Source organism: Haliotis rufescens, unplaced genomic scaffold (assembly GCF_023055435.1).
Source record: "Haliotis rufescens isolate VD_foot unplaced genomic scaffold, xgHalRufe1.0.p SCAF_1, whole genome shotgun sequence".
Classification (NCBI taxonomy): Eukaryota; Metazoa; Mollusca; class Gastropoda; order Lepetellida; family Haliotidae; genus Haliotis; species Haliotis rufescens.
In genome coordinates, this window is record NW_025963779.1 from 16,945,883 (window position 1) to 16,952,782 (window position 6,900).

The 6,900-nt window shown below is 42.1% G+C and overlaps 1 protein-coding gene across 1 annotated transcript in view; it reads right to left on the bottom strand.

Annotated features, from left to right (window-relative positions):
* The window catches only part of LOC124149714 (G-protein coupled receptor 84-like), a 40,049-nt gene extending 38,585 nt beyond the window's left edge, over positions 1–1,464 (bottom strand). The window contains exon 1 of the mRNA XM_046521462.2: positions 974–1,464. The gene's annotated coding sequence lies outside the window, so the exon portion shown is untranslated. The remainder of the gene's footprint in view (positions 1–973) is intronic.
* Between the last annotated feature and the right edge of the window lie 5,436 nt (positions 1,465–6,900).

The window sequence follows — 6,900 nt, forward strand, 5'->3', positions numbered from 1 at the left end:
TATACACAGTCGACGATACTCAGCTAGTACAAAGGACTATGTAAGTTAAAATCAACAATAAAAAGTTGAATTTTACACAAATTCATTATATATTGAAGGTTAGGGCTATTACGTAGAGGTCAGAAACTTTCAGCAGTAGCGTGGCGTCAAGCAGAGGGCAAGATGTGGGGTTTGGATCACTGCGATAATGAGTGTCGACTGGACTCAGGGCAGACTATTTCAACCAGGCAAGTGAGTGAATATGGTTTTATCCCGCTTTTAGTAATATTCCATCAATATAATCGGAAATGGGTTTCAACCATTGTACCCGTGTGTGGAAACAAACCCGGGCCTTCGGCATGCCAAACGAACGCTTTAAACACAAGTGTACTCCAACGGCCAAACAGGTCAAGGAAGAATTCCATCCTGTAGGTCTTCAACGGTATAAGGGTATACATGAACTTCTTTCGCCCCCTTCCCTTGTTACCTACCCTCAGGCGCCAACATAAGAATGTGAAGGGGGTGAAGCCCTCTAGGACAAATTATGCTTATATAATATTATTACACTTATACTAATAGAATGCAAAAGAATACACGAACTCTGTTCTCCGCCTCAACACCTTTAGCCTTACTTCACGAAATGTATGTATATAGTTACATAACATCGAACTCCATATATAAATTTAAATTTGTTAAATTGAAGTAATACTTTGTAAAACTATGTCTACAATCTCATCATGTTTATGCCTTTTCAATAAATATGTTTTCATTCGGAAAGAAAATTCGCTAAACGTCCGTTCACAACTCGTACCGCTAAACGTATATTTAAAGCATGTTCTAAATCTATGACACTCTTCATCTACAAAAACACACACCAGATTCGCCTTCCTCATGGGAAATAAATGCACAATTAATAAGACCACATCTAGGTGTCATTCACGACATTATTATAAATAACAAAATAATGTAATACATCAGGCATGTGTATACTTACATCGGACGCACCATTGATCTTATCCCACTCCCGCTTTCCAGGAATATCCCCACGGCCTATCGCTTCAGTATCCCTCCGCTAGGCGGGACTAATTTCCCAGCGCTATCGTCTAGATGTAGAACGCTTGAATGACTGAAGCCGTGCTGCTTAAATTCCCCAATCCACATCAAGGCTGATAGGAAGCTGTTTGACAACGTTTTCTGGACAGGGTTGTACGACTCGTGTTGTTAGCCAGCTTCTCTGAAACGATTTGTCTAGCTGTACTTCAGTCGCTAAGGCTTCGACCGCGCTTCGTGTGTTACTAGTTCATGTGTGTAGTGTGTGAATGAATGGCTAGGCTGCTGTGTTGTCCTGATTAAAAGAGGCGAGGAATTCTTATCAGTGTCAGAAGATCGGGTTCTATAATCGAATGTATAATTTGAAACGCCACTCAAGAGGTGTATATTGCGCCGTCGGGAGTCAGTTTTTGAGAGGGTTTGGTTTAATGTCGATTTGAACAATATTTCATTTAGTCACAGTGTGGCTGCTGGATGTTGAAGGAAAGTCCGAAGTGTGGAGGTCTGAGATGTTTACCATTGAAACCCGTGAGCAGGGGTAGTATGCTGACAGACCAAGAATCGTTATCGGGGCGAAGTGGCGAATCATTGGAACTCATGGTTGTAGGATCCTGAGACGAAGCCGTGCATAGCTAACAGTGGCGCCTTAGACTTCCGGCAACTCTTTGATAATCTAGACTGCGGCATAAATACGTGATTTTAATTCATTTTTCATTTTTAATGTGGGAAATACTACGGAAGATCGGGTGTCTGGATTCGACAGGCTTGTCACGGGGAAGATTAAAACGGGGATCGGATGGTGATGATGTGTGTCAGAGCCTTTTATATATCATCTTATGTAATCTATTGCATGTCGGGGCGGTCGGGTAGCCTAGTGGTTAAAGCGTTCGGTCGTCACGCCGAAGACCCGGGTTCGATTGTGTGAAGCCCATTTCTTGTGTCCCCCGCCGTGATATTGCTGGAATATTGCTAAAAGCGGCGTAAAAAACATATTCACTATTACATGTCGTCGGCGTTGATCGTTGCTCATGTAATCAGCCACTGATTTGTCTGTGTCAGATCACTTTGCATGTCACTGGATACAGTTATTTTAGTAATCACTAAAATAACTGACAAACAAAACAATTGACGTTTTTTCTGAGAATTGTACTCTGTGTGTAGCCTCCTTGGTCTTAGCAAAAGTGAAGTGAGGTCTGGTGAAATCGGGTTTAACAATCTTTCAAGATTATTGCAGTTCTATAGCGACGTACATGCACGTATGTGTGGCTGCTTGAACTAGTCTGGATTTATTCCGGTTTTATAGTGCTAGCCCACTGAGATACCATGCCTCAGGTTAACATGGATACTCTACCCAGACACTGTATACCGACTCCGAGCCGACCATTCCTTGCTTCAGCCCCTTGATGCCGAGCGCCAGGCAGAGAACTATCTTTTAACATATTGTGGCATGACACGGCCAGGGCAGACGCTCTAATCACTAGAAGACGGAGGCCGTCTGGTCTTAGCAAAGAGTTTTCTCAGACAGAATATAGTGATGTGAATGAATGTTGATTAACGCCGTAGTTAGCAATAAGTAAGCTGCATCACGGCGTTCACATTGAAAGTCATTGAAAGCATGAACAACAATGACCATACGCTCATACGCTTCGCATAGGTAACTGGGGACAGACTATACTCAGGAAACTCCATGAAGATAGTAAGTACTTTAAAGTACCCGTTCCAAGCTGCGCCCTCATTAGTATCCCTGTATCAGTTCAGAACCGTGCTCGTAGCTTTGACCAAAATCGTAAATGTCTACGACCTGTATTAAGGTGGCGACTTGTTTAATGTTTTAAAGATTGTATGACACGGGCGCCTTATCTAATTTACACAGTTCAAATCGGACTGACAAGAAGTTGTACAAGAATTAAGCCAAAACTGGAGGCTTTCATCAATTAGATACCATCTTTATTGCAAGCCCTCTTGGTACGCTATTCTGGGGCAGATACGCCCTGGTTCTTCTTCGACTCCTCTCCTGAAGAATTATTCCTTCATGACTGATATCTTTAACATGACTATCCACAAACAGCCCCATGAAGATTCAGGTAAAAACTTAGAACTCGTTTTGTTTGGTTGTCGTTGACTTGCAAACTAAAGTTGTGTCCCTGTTTACGCCGCTTACGCACGAAGTGTTCCAGCAATATCACGGCTTTGGACACCAGAAATGGTCGTAACATCGGGAATTGAAACCTGGCCCTCGGCATGACGAGGGAACGCTTGTACCACAAGGCTACCCAATCGCCACGGTCACCGTCTTGAATATCTCATCAGTTACGATTTTGAGCTCATTACATCCCACACGTCGTGCAGTAGCAAAGGCGTTTCCCCGTCAAATGGAACATCCATCAGCGCCTGTAACATTCGCAGAACATTGAGGTCCGTTTAGTCACCCGATCGCAAATAAAATCATTTTCTACAAAGATGCTAGGCATCAATCATAACAAAAATGTATAATTCAGTGTATGACAGCACCGCTTTTTCGATAGCGTTTTTTATTCGCATTGTTTATTTTTATAATTTTGCCATATATCATTTAGGTACATACTCTTCCAAACCAGGGATGTCTACGAAAACTTAGACCAAACATTTTTCTACTTAAGGCACTAATTAGCACTTTTAAAGGATTAAGACAAGGTGAACAGTTCTGCACTCTAAAAGATAGAGTGACCATAATGATATTGTGTGGTTGGAACACATATACTGTTTAACAATTTTAATTACTGGTATCCAAATAGTTTGTTTAATGCTCCAGTCTGTTTATGTCGTTTTATCACCAACTTGTGGTTTATCATGACATGTTTAAATATTACCCGTGTAAACAACATGCTACCAATGGTGTAACGCCATCAACTTAGGTCGACTTTATCAGCCCCGTGTATTTATATCAGGGAAACTCGGCTTTCAGGGCGCTCTGGTGCTTTTTTCAGTGTAAAAGTGCACTCTCAACCCTTTGCATGTGCACAGGTTTCACGAGCATCATAACATACATTGTAGATGCAGAAGTCATCTGTGCGTGTTAACAGATGCGTATCAAGTGTTGCTCGGCGTCCATCTTTGATAAGAAAGTTTGGCACTCGCAAACCATCGCATGTGCAGATGACCACGATCGCCAGCTACCAACCATCGCATGTGCAGATGACCTCGATCGCCAGCTACCAAACCATCGCACGTGCAGATGGCCACGATCGCCAGCTACCAAACCACCGCATGTGTAGTTGTCCTCGATCTCTAGCTACCAAACCATCGGACGTGAAGTTGTCCTCGATCTCTAGCTACCAAACCATCGCACGTGTAGTAGACCTCGATCTCTAGCTACCAAACCATCGGACATGAAGTTGTCCTCGATCTCTAGCTAGCAAACCATCACACGTGTAGTTGTCCTCGACCTCTAGCTACCAAACCATCGCACGTGCAGTTGTCCTCGATCTCTAGCTACCAAACCATTGCACGTGCAGATGACCTATATCTTTTGCTACCAAGCCAGTGCACGAGCAGATGACCTCGATGGTTAGCTACCAAACCATTGCATGTGTAGATGACTTTGACGGCTAGATGCAAACTTATTGCATGTGTAGTTGACCTCTATTATGATTCTCAAAAATATTTTGGAATATTCTTAATACCGCAGTCCAGATATATCACCACGGCCAGTACATAACTAAGTCAGGCAAACCACTGACTTGCAGAAAAGGCAATGATCAACGGTATCGGGACATGTCGACACGCGAACAGTAAAGTCACAGAGCCTCTTAAGGTCTAGTGGATAGAGCGTCAGCCGGGAGAGCCAAAAGTCGGGGGTTCGATCACCTGGTCGCGTCAAACCTCAGGACGCTAAACGATGGTGCTTGTTACCCGGCCTGGTGCTCGGCATTAAGGGGTTAAAACAAGGACTAGTCAGCATAATGTGCCTAAGTTAAGTATCCATGTTAAACTGAGGTATGGTATCTCAGTGGGCTAGCACTACAAAAACCATACATCCGGACTAGTACAAGCAGTCTCAAACAGTCTCAAGTGCATGCATATCGCTACATAAGTAGAATGGTCTTGAAAGCGACCTTTTTACCCATTTCACTTCACCTCTTAAGGTGGCTAAATTGGGGCATGCTTGCAAAACTTGCGACTAATTTTATCTCGTAGTCACCACGAGGTAAAGATACTTAGTAACAGGCTTAGCATGATGTTCATCAGTGTCACTTTATGGATCGTCTGTTGTTACTTAGACAAATAAAAAAAATCACGATATCTTGCAATGCTTTGTTTGTTTGTTGTTTAACGCCGCTCAGCAATATTCCAGGTATTTGACGGGGGTCTGTAATTAATCGAGTCTGGACCAGACCATCCAGTGATTGATATCATGAGCATCGCTCCTAGCAATTGGGATACGATGACACTCATCAACCAAGTCTGCCAGCCTGACCACCCGATCCCGTTAGTCGCCTCTTACGACACGCATAGTCACCTTTTACGACAAGCATAGGTTGCTGAGGACCTATTCTACTCCGGATCTACAGGGGTCTTTAGCAATGCAATCTGAAGCGTATCATGTATATAACCATGATCAATATCGCGCGTCCATCTGTGAATCACTTCAACCTTAACCGTTTAGGCTCGTGGTTAACGCCATTCATTCAGTCAGGAAATATAATTCACAATTATTCGTAACGCGTAGGTTATTCCTTATTGGACAATCCATTTCATGACCGATGACGTCACGAAGAAGTGATGTCATCAACATAAAAGGCTATTGTTTCGTTGTTTCCACCTTCGCTAGCTGAACTATAGCACACTCTTAACAAGCTAAGGGTCAGTTATCTTTCTTGTTTTCGGATGGGCATGTTCATAGAACACATGACCTTGTCGCTATTCATTGTCACAACAATAATAACTAAAGTAGACGACGTCGTCAAGATCAGTTTCAGCAACCTATGCTTGTCGTGAGAGGTGACAAACGGGATCGAGTGGCCAGATTCGGTGACTTGGTTGATGCATGTTATCGTATCGATTTTCATGATGTCAATCACTTAATTGTTTGGTATAGACTTGATGATTTATAGACCACTGTCATGTAGCTAGAATATTGCTGAGTGAAGCGTTAAACAACAAACAAACCTAGTAAAAAGCTAACAACCATACTTCCAAGCACCTTCTCAAACATATTCTGTAGTTCCTAAGTTTTAAATGTTTCCTTATAGCAATTATTTATCAAATGTAAGTCCAAGCATTTAGTCTGGTCTGCAAGTATTCTTCGCCCTCAAGCATGTGTATCTTGATGATAACCAGATTTACTTGCCAGAATGAATATTCATTAACAACATCCGGAGTGATAAATATTTACTTATTCTATCATAAAAATGATCATAAAATTATGTTGGTTGTAACAGGTGTAACGAGTAAACAAATTTCGCCATGGTATCAAACTAGTTTCATATGATTACCATGAATTTGGAAATGTACATTACAAGACTAGATGTTCAAGAACTGAAATGCGATCATGTCTCGTTCAATGCGATCATTACATTACAAACGGAATGTCACGATCGTGTTTTCATGGGAAAAAAATAAATCTATATTTGCACAGAAGACAAGCCAAACCTCTATGTTCATATTCACAATATCCTCCGTACATTACAGATATAGATGTGCAACTAGTGAACTGCGAGCATGTCTGGTTCATATGTCCTCTTGGCTAAAACTCGGGCCTGCTGATGCAGTGAATTACAAGAGCCAGTGTAAACAGTGATCTCATGTACAAATATTATGTCAGGGACAGTATGTTTTTAAAGCCCGATCCAGCAATGAATCATCTATGATAAAAGTGAATCCACTGTACGA